This window comes from Pseudorasbora parva, chromosome 20 (genome assembly GCF_024679245.1).
Source record: "Pseudorasbora parva isolate DD20220531a chromosome 20, ASM2467924v1, whole genome shotgun sequence".
NCBI classification, from domain to species: Eukaryota; Metazoa; Chordata; class Actinopteri; order Cypriniformes; family Gobionidae; genus Pseudorasbora; species Pseudorasbora parva.
Window position 1 is genome coordinate 28086256 of NC_090191.1, and position 14575 is coordinate 28100830.

At 38.9% G+C, this 14575-nt stretch overlaps 1 long non-coding RNA gene and 1 other non-coding gene across 2 annotated transcripts; one reads left to right on the plus strand and one right to left on the minus strand.

The window, feature by feature from the left end:
- The first annotated feature begins 1448 nt into the window (after positions 1-1448).
- trnaa-agc (transfer RNA alanine (anticodon AGC)) lies at positions 1449-1523 on the plus strand. Its single transcript has one exon. It is a non-coding gene; the product is annotated as a tRNA-Ala (tRNA).
- A 10497-nt stretch (positions 1524-12020) lies between these two features.
- Positions 12021-13905, minus strand: LOC137048703 (uncharacterized). The gene is made up of 3 exons (XR_010899501.1): positions 13781-13905; positions 12427-12592; positions 12021-12132 (listed from the first exon to the last, which is right to left on the minus strand). It is a non-coding gene; the product is annotated as an uncharacterized lncRNA (long non-coding RNA).
- Between the last annotated feature and the right edge of the window lie 670 nt (positions 13906-14575).

Sequence of the window (14575 nt, forward strand, 5' to 3'; positions counted from 1 at the left end):
CCAACTCTAAAACATTTCAACCATCATTTCTTCTATCGTTTGCCAAAATAATTTTGTTGTTATTAGGGCCCAAATAAAAATGCTTGAGATTATGAAATCAACACAGTTCCGAGACCTAGTGAATGAAATTTTGCACACATTTTAGTGAAGCATATCAGGCGTTCCTATGTAGCATAAGCGCTCCCTTGTGGCAATTGCAAAACTTGCAAAAGTGATGAACTTGGCCTAGTGCTTTGTCATTTCCATCAAATCTGCACTTTTGGGATTCCTTTCTTTTTGTTAAGAGCCAGACACAATTTGTTTCGCTGATATTACACAGAAGCAGTTTCTGTGGAAAACAGCTTACTTTAATTGGACGCCCGTCAGGCTGTGTGAGGTTCTGTGCAAATGCCATGAGGTTCGAGTCACGGTTTGGAGAGGGTACCTGTTAGTTGTAATTACCCTTAAAATGCACAGCTGGATTTAAATGGCAGTAAAACAGCAGCAACAGGTGTGAGGTCTGTTGAGGTCTGCTTCCAAGTCAGTCACACAAAACACACCGGGCCAATAAAGTCGCAACCTCACACCAACGTGCACACGCATGCCTCTGAGATTGCAGCTTAGTTACGGTGCAATCACGATCCCTGCAGCTGGCAACAAGCGGTTCTTTTAGACTGTAGACTAAACAACTAGAATACTAGACAAATACCAGTGTCAAAAGACGCTCTGGATGTGACTGGGCTTCCTCAGTGGAAACTAAACCCAGCGGGAAGGACTGACAGAGCTGGCGTGTTTGTAGAAGTGTTTGGACCTGGCAGGACGCCGGACATTTTTCTGAATGAAAGAGGTGACTTTTAAAAATTGCACCTCCCTCCACAGGCACCAATGCGTAGCTTCCCGAAAATGTGAAATGTTCTAATATCCTGATGCTTCACCCTGTAGGAATCCCTCCAAAAAACACACTGTGCAGGTGCATCTCTGAAGCTTGCAAATAAATGATTTCACTCTTGATCATTAAGTCAGAAAGACTATTAGCGTTCCAGAGTGATGTAATTATTAATGAGTTTCCCCCATTTTCGGATAACAAATCCCTAAGACAAGAACAATCTAGTGCGAATGCATAAATCAGCCTAAATTACCTTGACGCAAGTACAAAAAACAGCATGTAAAATATTGTCGACATTGACGTTGTTATTCATTGGTGTCAAAGAATTATACACTGCTCAAAAAATGTAAGGAACACTTTGAAAGCACATCAGATCTCAATGGGGAAAAACATCACGCTGGATATCTATACTAACATGGACTAGGTAATGTGTTATAAATGAAAGAATGCCACATCATTTGATGGAAATGAAAATCATTAACCTACAGAAGACTGAACACTCTAAAAATCAAAGTGAAAAAATTATGCAGCGGGCTAGTCCCTTTTGCTGAAATTTCATTGCAGCAACTAAAAATGGTACTAGGCTTTCCTGTAGCTCAACCAGTAGAGCGTGGCGCTAGCAACGCCAAGGTCATGGGTTCGATTCCCAGGGAAAGCAAGAACTGACAATAATGTATAATGTGTACCTTGAATGCAATGTAAGACGCTTTGGATAAAAGCGTCTGCCAAATGCATAATTGTAAATGTAACTAGTAGTATGGCCCCCACACTAGTATGGCCCCCACAGGCGGTATCCTATTTCCTACCAGATCTGGACCAGGGAATCATTGAGCTTCTAGACAGTCTGAGGTGCAACCTAGCGCCATCGGATGGACAGGAACACAATGTCCCAGAGGTGTTCTTTTAGATTTAGGTCAGGTGAGCTTGGAGCCATTCAATGTTATCAGTTCCTTCATCTTCCAGGAACTGCTTGCATACTCTTGCCACATGAGGACAGGCATTGTTATGCACCAGGAGGAACCCAGGACCCACTGCACCAGTATAGGTTCTGACAATGGGTCCAAAGTTTTCATCCCGATACCTAATCGCTGTCAGGGTACCATTTTCTAGCCTGTAGAGGTCCCTCCATGGATATGCCTCCCCTGACCATCACTGATCCACCACCAAACCAGTCATGCTGAATGATGTTACAGGCAGCGTAACCCCACAGCTTCTCCAGACCCTTTCTCGACTGTCACATGTGCTCAGGGTTAACCTGTGCTCTCATCTGTTAAAAGCACAGGGCACCAGTAGCCGACTTGCTAATTCTGGTGTTCAATGGCAAATGCCAATCAAGCTCTATAGTGCCGGGCAGTGAGCACAGAGCCCACTAGAGGACGTCGGGCCTTCAGGCCACCCTCATGAAGTCTGTTTCTGATTGTTTGGTCAGAGACATTCACACCAGTGGCCTGCTTGAGGCCATTTTGTAGGGCTCTGGCAGTACTCATCCTGTTCCACAAAGGAGCAGATACCAGTCCGGCTGATGGGCTAAGGACCTTCTACGTCCCTGTCCAGCTCTCCTAGAGTAACTGTCTGTCTCCTGGAATCTCCCCCATGCTCTTGAGACTGTGCTTGGAGACCCAGCAAACCTTCTAACAATGGCAAGTATTGATGTAACATCCTGGAGGAGATGGACTGCCTGTGCAACCTCTGTAGGGTCCAGGTATCGCCTCATGCTACCAGTAGTGACACTGACACTAGCCAAATGCAAAACTAGTGAAAACCTAAAAGATGAGTTGGGAAAAAAATGTCAGTGGCCTCCACCTGTAAAACCATTCCTGTTTTGGGGGTCTTCTTATTGTTGCCCATCTAGTGCACCTGTTGTTAGTTTCATTAACCTCAAAGCAGCTGAAACTGATTAACAACCCCCTCTGCTACTTAACTGACTAGATCAATGTCCTGACTTGATGCTATTCTCTGATTAAAAAGTGTATTTATTTTTTGAGCAGTGTATTTTGCCTCAGTAAAGGCATAATATACTATAAAGATTCCAAAAATAAAGGATCCAAATATTTTCACAACGATGCCACAGAAAAACCATTATGGGTTCCCTAAAGAACCTTTTAGCAAATTCGGCTTTAAAAGAACTTATGGCTCGGTTCAATCTAGTGTTGAGGAACGGTTTAGTACAGTACGATTCAGGACCATAAACCTTGATCCGGCTTGCATTACGCTTATGATAGCTGTCTGGTGTAGTGATAGTGTAACGCTGGTGCAGCGTTAAATCTCGCTTGAAGAAGAAAGCGACAGTAAACAACAATGGACGACATATCCCAGATCTTGTTCTTGCTATGTGGCTGAAGTCACAAGACGACGACACGCTTTGTTTGAGCCAAGGCTGAAGGCTGCAAGGAAAAACACAGCTGAAAAAGCAAGTGACGATTCTCTGTCAACCAATCAACGTTCTGCAGTGAGTCTAGCTCCACCCTTTAGTACCAGACTACTGTGCTAGGTATCCCAAAAAAGTGGTACAGTACAGTTCGGAAATAGGATACCATTCATAAATTCTGCAATGGAAACATCAAAAATTGCATACCGTACTGAACTGCACTGAACCATACTGCTCGGTGGCGAAGAAACTTTTTCCACTACAGTGAACCTTTTGTGGAATGGAAAGCTTTCATTGATGCTAAAGGTTATTGATGAAACTATACACTGTAGAATGTTAAACTGTTGAAGTTACCTAACAATCTATTTATGGTAAAAAACTGTTAAGCATCACATTATATGAAATGTTACTGTAAAATACTGTCAAATGTATGGTTTTTGGCAAGTAAAAACTATGAAATACCATATAATGCACAGTAAAAACAGTAAAAGGACATTCACAGTCCCTGCATTACACTATTTACAAATAATTTTGTTTCTTCTCATTTTAACTATTAGTAATGTATATTAGTGTGTTACCTAATAATGTTTATTGCATTATTTTAGTGTCATGTATTACCCTGATGGTGTTTTTTCTTTGTGTGTATGACCTTGTACACCATCTATGAGCATTGGCCATGTTTTAGGCCACTGAGTTTAACTCATTCATCATGTGGCTTTCTATTGGGCCACATGTATTATTGTTAGTGGTGCATTTTAAGGTAAGGCGGCAGATTTTGGTAGTTAAAGTGGATAAACTAACATTATATCACCTAATGAAATATATGGTTATAAGTTGTAAGATACACAGGCATCCTGTAAAACTGTTAACATTATCATAGTATTTTTTACGGTGAATTTCTGGCAAACACAACTGCCAGTTTTTTACTGTAAATTTGAAGTTTTTTTTTTTAAAGTGCAGATTCCAAAACAGAACTAGATTAAAGATACTTGGACAAATTTTTCAACTGTTTCTGTCCATACAATGAAAGTCAAGTCAATGGGATCCTAAACTATACACCGCTTATTGTTTTCCTCATTTGTAAGCCGCTTAAGGATAAGGATGTCTGCTAAATTAATAAATATAAATTGATTTTCATTGTACGGAAAAAAAAACCCAGACAGTTTCCAAAATATCTTCTTGTCTGTTCCATTGAAAAATAAATAAATACAACAAAACAGTCAAACAAGATTGGAATGACTTGATGGTGAGAAAATTATGACAATTTTTTATTTTTGGGTGAACTATAATTTTAAGTAAAAAAGCATCTGTGGTAAACAGAACAATTTCCTACATCTGTTTTCACAGCTTCATACTATTTTCCAAAATGAGATTTTGACTATATGTATAAAACAAATGAGGCTGGACGCATCTGAGCTATTCCACCATATTTATCAATTATATTTTAAAGAAATGGACGTAACTTGATAGCTCCCTGGTTCAAGTCACAAACACTCACCACCTGCTGAGGCTGGGGAGAGGGGCGGCTGGAACCTCGGTGCAAATCAATCAGCAGGCAAGTTCAGACGAGGACACTGGCAAACGCTCCTCAGGAGCTTGCGTGTCGAGAGGCCTGGCGTGAACTGTGGAACCAAAGCTCCCTGCCAGCTCTCTCCATAACTAAAGCTGATTTAGACTGAGGGCCTAGAACGGGATTAGGTTTCATCCTCTGTCATGCATTTTCATAGTGATGTTTTGAGTCCTGTGGCCCTCTTTGATTCGGCCAAAAAAAGCCTGTTTTTTTTTGTCTGAATCTATGTAACGTAAGATGAAGAGCACAGCAGGATGAAATGCAGTCCTCTCGATTTCAGTCTTTCCCTCCAAACACTAAGAAAAACAAACCTAATGTTCACTAAGCTGACCTTGGTGTTATTTAGTACGTTAAATGCTCTCCTTCGCGTTTTCAATTTGTTATTCCTTTGCAAGCCACTCTGGATTATATAAATGAACAGTCGAGAGAGGCATGGAGATATAGATAATATCCGGATTCCAAGTATGAAACTTTGTCCCAAAGAGCCTTTAACATTTTTAACGGTGAGTGCAAAATATTATGAAGCATGTTAAATAAAAGAAATGCAGTAAAAAGGAAACTTTGTGCTAGTAAACATCTAATGCCAACTTGCAATGTTCTGACAGAATAGGCAACCTAAATATACATCCCTAGTCTAGTTTAATTTAAAGGGGTATTTAAAACATGGGTCAATGACAAACAAGGGAGTCCAAGATTAAGAATGCATTTAAAATTTTAGTTTAAAATACATGTTTTTCATAGTTCATATGCAATTTGTATTTATGTTGGTTTTCATGTGGTTCTGAAAAAAAAATCTAATGACTCTAAACATGTCATGTGATGCAACAGAAAAAAAGAGATGATATTACAATGATATTACATATTAAAGTTTATAAATATCTTCATGCTAATTTTTTTAAAATTATTATTATGAATATTACATTTTTGGGGAGGGTTCTACCATTTGACATTTTATAACCAGAACTAAACTTGTTTTGGTTAAACTAAAGCCTGCCCTTCACACATGAAGAAATCTCAGAACACCAATAAATTACAATTATTTGAAATGTCATATGTTTGACTTAACAGTCAAAGTGTCCTTCAAAGTTCCACAAAAACACCTTATCAGTAAAAGCCTTCCACTCTCACTCTCGGGAGCGGATCCATAGTAAACAAAGAAAAATGGACCATTGCCAGAGTCGGTCATTATGATCATGTCTTACTGACCTAGACTTTACAAGGCTTGGGCCTATGGGCTGGATTTCCAATTAAAAACTGGAATTCTCATTGTAGAAATATGTGATTTTGATGGATGTACTTGGTCTGTTTTCCTTGAGGGAATGAAAAAGAAAGGACAATAACACTGACTGACTATGAGGTGTCGATTTGCAGTTCATCTTGGTGTCACGTCACTTCCCATTTAACAACAGCTTATCATGACTGATCCAGTTAGCAGACAACATCTGTGGTCTTAATTCCAAATATCAGCAAACCATAACGGCAACTTTTTTCAATCATACAATACAGTCGGCATCAGTTACAAAAGCAGATAAAGAAATCAAAGATGATCTGAGATTACAAAAATGTTTAAATTCAAAACTATGAAGAAAAACAGCTGCCTCCAAAAGGCAATATTGAAAGTCTGGGATTCAACATTTTATTTAAACCTGGAAATAAATAGAATGTTTCTCCATTTTGAAATTACATTAAATACCACATTAAAACCACATTAAAAGTGTCATATGGACAACAAAATATAAGTCGCATGGGTATATTTGTGGCAATAGCCAACGATACATTGTGTGGCTCAAATTATCGATTTTTCTTTTATGCCAAAAATCATTAGGATATTAAGTAAAGATTGTGTCCGATTATTTTATTATTTTTCATTATTTTACCGTAAATGTATATTAAAAAAAACATATTATTAGTAATATGCACTGCTAAGGACTTAATTTGGACAACTTTAAAGGCGATTTTATCAATATTTAGTATTTTTCACCCTCAGATTCTAGATTTTAAAATAGTTGTATCTTGGCATTTCAAATTGTGCTGGAGAACATGATCATTATCATCAGGACTTTTCAAAAACTTGTGGAGTTCATGCAGCTTGAGTCATTAATGTAAAAGTAGGACAAAAAAAATACTAAGCGATTGAATTCATAAGGACCGAATGCAAAACTATAGCCTGAGTGTGACATCCAACTAAACCATTTACCATCTTTAATGTTCAACGTCTTTGTTTCACAACCTAGTATTTCGTCTAATCAAAGTAAAGAGGTAGGCAGGGGTTAAATGAAAAAGCAGCTTGTTCAAGCTCCCCCCATTATCAACCCTCCATCCACCTCGGTTGCACTTGAATCTTTTTGCCACGCGCTCGCGGTTCTTCCCTGCCAACTTTTTTTTAGTGCGTTCCTCCTCCTCCTCTCTTTCTCCTCGCCTCAAACCTGTCAAATCCTATAAGCGAAAACATATTGAACACACACTATTTTCTTTCTTACTTTTCCCTCCCCGTTTTTCATGGGACTGATGGATTTTCAATCTCCGAAACATTTGTCTGCATGACATCACCCCTGGGTTTTAACTGCATTATTTCACCAGATACTGTACTGAGGAGAGAAACACTTTCATTACTTCCATAATTCACTTTGGAAAATGTACCTCAGACGTCTCCCTTCTCTTTAGTTTAGCTGGTTATTACTACAGGAGCAAAACCCCCATCCTTACTTGTCACAATGGCATGCATTTAATTAACTGCCTCATAACAAACTGTGATTACAAACTGTGGAGGATGAGATTCTTGGATGCTGACCTTGATAGAACTGCAGTGCATGCTCATCAAATTGTACAGTACAGTTCTATCAGTACATTTCCTTCTTGAATGGTTAAACACATGAAACACCAAGTAAAATGCATTACCTACAGTATTTGAGATATTATTTGAGCCATTAACACTGCACATAGATTACTGTTCAAAACTAAGGGGTCAGTCAGATTTTCTTTTTAATTCCAATAAATTTTAAATAAATGCTTAAAATATTGTTTTCATCAAAGAATCCTGAAAAGTCTAATCATGGTATCCACAAACATATTAACTGATAATGCTCAGAAACGTTTATCAGCATGTTAGATTTCTGTAGGATCATGTGACACTAAAGAATGGCTGCTGAAAATTAAGTTGCGTCATCACAAGAACAAATTACATTTTAAAACAAAGTAAAAATGGTAATAATATTATAGTAAATTGTAATAATATTTCCCAATATAACTTTTTTACTGTAGTTTTAATAAAAATAAATGCATTCTTGGTGAGCATAATAGACGATTAAAAACATTAAAACTGTGTGTGTGTGTGTGTGTGTGTGTGGGTGGGTGGTGGTGGTGGTGGGGGGTAATCCCTACATTATGGGGACAAAATGTACCCACAAAGATAGCAATAACAATGACATTTTTTGGTCCCCATGAGGAAAACATCTTATAAATCACACATGAGGAGTTTTTTTGAGAAAGTAAAAATGCAAAATGTTTCCTGTATAGAAAATACGGTTTGTACAGTATAAAATCCATTACGCCTATGGAAAGTCCCCATAACATATGGAAACACTACATCTGTGTGTGTGTGTGTGTGTGTGTGTGTGTGTGTGTGTGTGTGTGTGTGTGTGTGTGTGTGTGTGTGTGTGAGAGAGAGAGAGATCAGCCACAACATTAAAGCCACTGACAGGTGAAGTGAATATTATTTAGAAGTGAATATTATATATAATAATATTATGTAGTTACAATGGCAGTTCATGCAGAGTTTATAGAGCTCGAAATTGCTGCAAAACTTAATACTGCTCATGATAGAAGGGTGTCAGAACACTCAGCGCAGCAGGTGGGATAAATTAGGTAGAAAGTTAATTTTATGTGTGAGAAGCAGGAAAAATGGGCAAGCGAAAAGTTCTGAGTGACTTTGACAAGGACCAAATAGTGATGGATAGATGACTCGGTCAGAGCATCTCCAAATGCTCTGATATGTATTGGGAACATATTAGTTGTTCCCATTATGCTGTGGTTAGTACATATACAAAAGTGGTGCAAGAAAGAACGGTGGTGAACCGTCACTGGGGTAACCAAAGTGCACTGATGCATGTGCAGATAGAAGGCTACTCATCTGGTCAGATCACACAGAAGAGCTATTGTATCTCAAATTGCTGAAAAACTTCATAGAAGTCAGATACTCATGATAGAAAGGTGTCAGAGCACACAGTGCATCCCAGTTTGCTGCGTATGGGGCTACGTAGTCACAGATAGGTCAAAGTCCCCATGATGACCCCTGTCCAGTGGAGAAAGCACCTACTATAGGCACATGAGCAAAATAAATTAACCATGGAGCAATGAAAAAAGGCTGCCTGGTCTGATGAATAACATTCCTTTTTGAACATATACATCAGTCAGAAGTTTTAACAGTGAAATGTTTTAGTTTTTGATGAATCGCATATTCTGTTAGGTTAGGTGGATGGCAGGGTGTGTTTGAGCCTCTTACGTGGGGAATAAATGGCAGCATTATGGAAGGAAGGCATGCCGGCAGAGGCAGAGTGATGCTCTTGGAAATGTTCTGCTGTGAAACCATTCTTATGGATGTTACTTTGACATGTACCACTGGCACCAACCTAAAGATTGTTGCAGACCATGTACTGTACAATCCTTCATAGTAATGGCCTCTTTCAGTAGAATAATGCACCCTTTTACTCTGTAAAAATGGTTCAGGAAGGGTTTGAGAAACAGCTAATAGTTCAAGGTGTTGCCTTGGCCTCCTATTTCCCTGATTTCAATCTTATTGAGAACATCCAAGGGATGTGCTGGACCAACAAATCCGATCCATGGAGTAAACCTGCAGGACTCATAAGATCTGCTGCTAATGTCTCAGTGCCAGATACAACAGTACACATTCAGAGGTCTTGTGGAGTCCATGCCTCGATGCAACAGTGCAACTTTAGCAGAACGAGGGGAAACAACACAATATTAGGCAGGTGCTTTTAATGTTGTGGATGATAAGAATATATTATTTAGAAATATCTTATAGCTATAATATTTTAAATGTATAATTTTAAACTATTTTCCACTGCCACAACTATTTTTAAAGTTAAAACAACCTGTTGATATTTGTTTTAAAACTAGGGCTTCAAATGATTTTCATTTTTATTAGAATTATTAGATGACAATCCAGAGGTAGCTTTAGAAGATGCACGGCGTTGTGTTGTGTCTCACCAGTTGACATCCATAAATAAATATACAGTGGGTACGGAAAGTATTCAGACCCCCTTAAATTTTGCAAGCTTTGTTATATTGCAGCCATTTGCATTTAAAAGTCATTTAGGTCTCATTAATGTACACACCACCATATATTGACAGAAAAAAAACTGATTTATTGACATTTTTGCTGATTTATAAAAAAAGAAAATCTGAAATATCACATGGTCACCAGTATATCACAAGTATTCAGACCCTTTGCTGAGTATTTAGTTGAAGCACCCTTTTGATCTGATACAGCCATGAGTCTTTTTGGGAAAGATGCAACAAGTTCTTCACACCTGGATTTGGGGATCCTCTGCCATTCCTCCTTGCAGATCTTCTTCAGTTCTTTCGTGTTGGATGGTAAACGTTGGTGGACAGCCATTTTCAGGTCTCTCCAGAGATGCTCAATTGTGTTTAAGTCAGGACTCTGGCTGGGCCATTCAAAAACAGTCACAGAGTTGTTGTTAAGCCACCCCTGTTATTTTAGCTGTGTGCTTTGGGTCATTGTCTTGTTGGAAGGTGAAACTTCGGCCCAGTCTGAGGTCTTGAGCACTCTGGAGAAGGTTTTCGTCCAATATATCCCTGTACTTGGCCGCATTCATCTTTCCCTCGATTACAACCAGTCGTCCTGTCCCTGCTGCTGAAAAACACCTCCACAGCAAGATGCTGCCACCACCATGCTTCACTATTGGGGCTGTATTGGACAGGTGATATTTTTCTCCACACATACCGCTTAGAATTAACGCCAAAAAGTTCTAAATTGGTCTCATCAGACCAGAGAATCCTATTTCTCACCATCTTGGAGTCCTTCAGGTGTTTTTTTTTAGCAAACTTTCATGTGTCTTGCACTGAGGAGAGGCTTCTGTCGGGCCACTCTGCTATAAAGCCCCGACTGGTGGAAGGCTGCAGTGATGGTTGACTTTCTAAAACTTTCTCCCATATCCCGACTGCATCTCTGGAGCTCAGCCACAGTGATCTTTGGGTTCTTCTTTCTCTCTCTCACCAAGGCTCTTCTCCCCCGATAGCTCAGTTTGCCTGGACGGCCAGCTCTAAGCAGGGTTCTGGTCATCCCAAACATCTTCCATTTAAGAATTATGGAGGCCATTGTGCTCTTAGGAACCTTAAGTGCAGCAGAATTTATTTTTGTAACCTTGCCCAGATCTGTGCCTTGCAGCAAATCTCTCTTTAAGCTCTTCGGGCAATTCCTTTGACCTCATGATTCTCATTTGCTCTGACATGCACTATGAGCTGTAAGGTCTTATATAGACAGGTGTGGCTTTCCTAATCAAGTCTAATCAGTATAATCAAACACAGCTGGACTAAAATGAAGGTGTAGAAACATCTCAAGGATGATCAGAAGAAATGGACAGCACCTGAGTTAAATATGTCACACATATGTCACACCACAGGGTCTGAATACTTAAGCTTGGAACATACTCTGCAAGAACAAAGAAATATGTTCGTTTTCTCGAGGTGGCAAGAACAAGAACAAAGTTCGTTTTGGCCAGTACATTCCGTACTTCACGAGAAAAGCAGGTGCCGATCATCTGTGTTTCTCCGCATTAACCACGCCTAATTTAAATGTCTGACCAATCACACGATAGTTCTGCTCAGGCGATGTTTTGAGAACAAGCTGCGAGAACTCCCGAACCAGGGCTGCGAGAACAAAATGACATCATTGCGGAGTATGTTGAAGCTTTTAGGACCATGTGATATTTCAGGTTTTCTTTTGTTAATAAATCTGCAAAAATGTCAACAATTCTGTGTTTTTCTGTCAATATGGGGTGCTGTGTGTACATTAATGAGAAAAAAATTAACAAATGATTTTAGCAAATGGCTGCAATATAACAGTTAAAAATTTAAGGAGGTCTGAATACTTTCTGTACCCACTGTAAATAAAACCCCAATATGCATGAGGGTAAAGCATGCTTACAAAGAGATTCATCAAGGCAAAGACTTTGCCTACCAGACTCTTCCAGCTTGCATGGGAGTGTAAGTGACTTGACCATCTTTCATCAGCCCCAGAATTCACTGACGACGGCAATCAGAGATGTTGTTGTGGCCTCATTTGCAGTTCTGGAAACCAAATGTAAAAGAAATGAGCTGTTGTACCTTTATACATCACAGAACTATGTTTGGCACAAGCAGATTATTCCTGCAAAAGGGATTAGTTTAACTTTAAATGATGCAAGGGTTAGATTTTAAGGTTTGTTATGTGCGCCAAAGGTCCCTCGGCTATAGAAAACACTGTAAACAGTTCTTGTGAATAATTACTGTTTTATCAGTTTTGAAAAACACATCTGATTGGCTCGTGTATGCGGGATACCAGCAGACACAACACACAGCAGATTCAAGGTAAGCACGTCTTACCCCGGCATGTGTGGCGGGTTATTAGAGGGAAGACACAAAGCATGCTGAGAGACGTGGCAGGCCAGATAAAGCCAAGCGACGCCCGCTGATGACAGACAGCCTCATGCTCTTTACAGTACCAGACTGTGTCCCAGGACGTCTACAGCAGCATGGGCAGATAAGGCCACTAGTGAAGTAAAAAGCAAATATAAACACAAAAGTTAAAAAGCCTGGATAAGGTTTGCTAATCTTACATTTAAAAGGTAACGAGGGACTACTGGAGCTGATGAAGTGCTGCTTTAAATGGAACTTGGTCATAGTTACATTACTGGCATGATTGAATGATGATGAAGACTGGTGTCTTTTTTGGCTTAGAGGGTAAAAGTCATGCCAGTAACCACCACACACAGCTAGGACAAACAAATGTTGGAAAACTATGCATTGACAACAGTTAACATCAACTTGAAATGGCTTATCATTCATCATCAGGTGCCATGTAGTCTAGTGGTATGTCACAAATATTTACAACCCCCTCTGATAATTTGTTCACCTTTTTGTTGAATCTAGCGCGCTATTGAAATAAGTCAATGGGACCAATCTCCTAGGTGCCAGACATCACCGCAGTCAACCTGTCTGATGGTAAAAGCACTGCGGGTCACAAACCATTTTGGTCATTTTTTTTTATAACTGAGAAGATGAGAGAAGCATATGGCCATTATAAGAGACTGCAATTGTCACTCATGAAGCTTTATAATGTTTCAGGCATTGTAAAGCAATCAGAGAGGCTGGGAGTGATTTAGCAGGTCTGTCTTATTCTCTTATTCACTTGTCTATAAATAAACCTAGAAGACTCCCATGAAGTACAATAAATGAGTGTTGTGAAACAGATGAGCCTAAAGCTTTGCAACTACAAATTAAAGCTAGTGTGTAAACCATACAACAAAAATGTTTCAAAAATATTTCCTATCATTGTTGGATAAGTAGGAAGCCCTATACTAAATTTACACCACTGCTTAAACCTGAAGTTGACATGAAGAAGGTACGCTCAGAATATTTGGCAGTACTTTAATTAATTAATAATTAATAAAAATTAATATTAAATAATAATTAATAATACTTAAAGTATTTATTTTATAATGTTTTTCTTGCAATGCATAATGCGGTCGTATGAATAATTGTAGCCACAGTTATAATACATTATAATACTTGTTACACCTTTAGAAAGTAGTATGCATTAAAACACATGACTAACAACTGATTCCAGGAGTCAGCAAATATCAACTTTGGTTAAAATTATTTCTGAGACCATATAATACATTATGCATTTAAAAAAATAAAATAATATAGATGATAAATAATGAAAGACTATGCCTACCAGAGTCTATTCTAGCTTGCATCTTTCAACTTTCTACCCCATTTTCAACTTGACCATCTTTCATCAGCCCCAGAATTCACTGATGACAGCAATTAGAGATGTTGTTGTGGCCTCATTTGCAGTTCTGTAAACCAAATGTAAAAGCAATTAGCTGTTATACCTTTATACATCACAGAAATACATTTGGCACGAGCAAATTATTCCTGCAAAAGGGACTTGTTTCAATTTAAAGGAAGCGGTTAGATTTTAAGGTTATGTTGCCAAAGGTAATTAATTTATATGCCTATATAAATGTATAAGTACACATTTATTCATTATACATAAAGGCTTTAAGTAAAGTATTTTTACTCTCATTAAAACGTTTGTTCAAAGAAATTATAACGATATCATATAACAGCAGGAGTTTCAATCGCCGACAGGTGGGTGACATCAAGCGACTTCAACGCTTCAGCACAGCATTCCGGGAAGGCAGCGCTGCATTTGACCCGATTTGAACGCAGAAATGATGGGAAGCTTCACAACATTGCTTCAGTCACATCGCAAAGTGGATTTCCACGGTCACTACTGTCACAGGACTTCACCAGCGATAAATGTTCGGTCCTGCTTTGGAAGCAGCTGGTGAGTAAAACTGCTTCAAATGTCTATGCTGTTGGCTCGTCATGTGAGTAAACATCAGTAAACGACACGATCGCGTGCTTCGTCATTCAAATGCGCTAATGGTTAACGTTACACCATTGTTGTTCTATGTATAACGTTACACTAATCTGATGTGCAAAACCGTTTTGCTTGCTACTG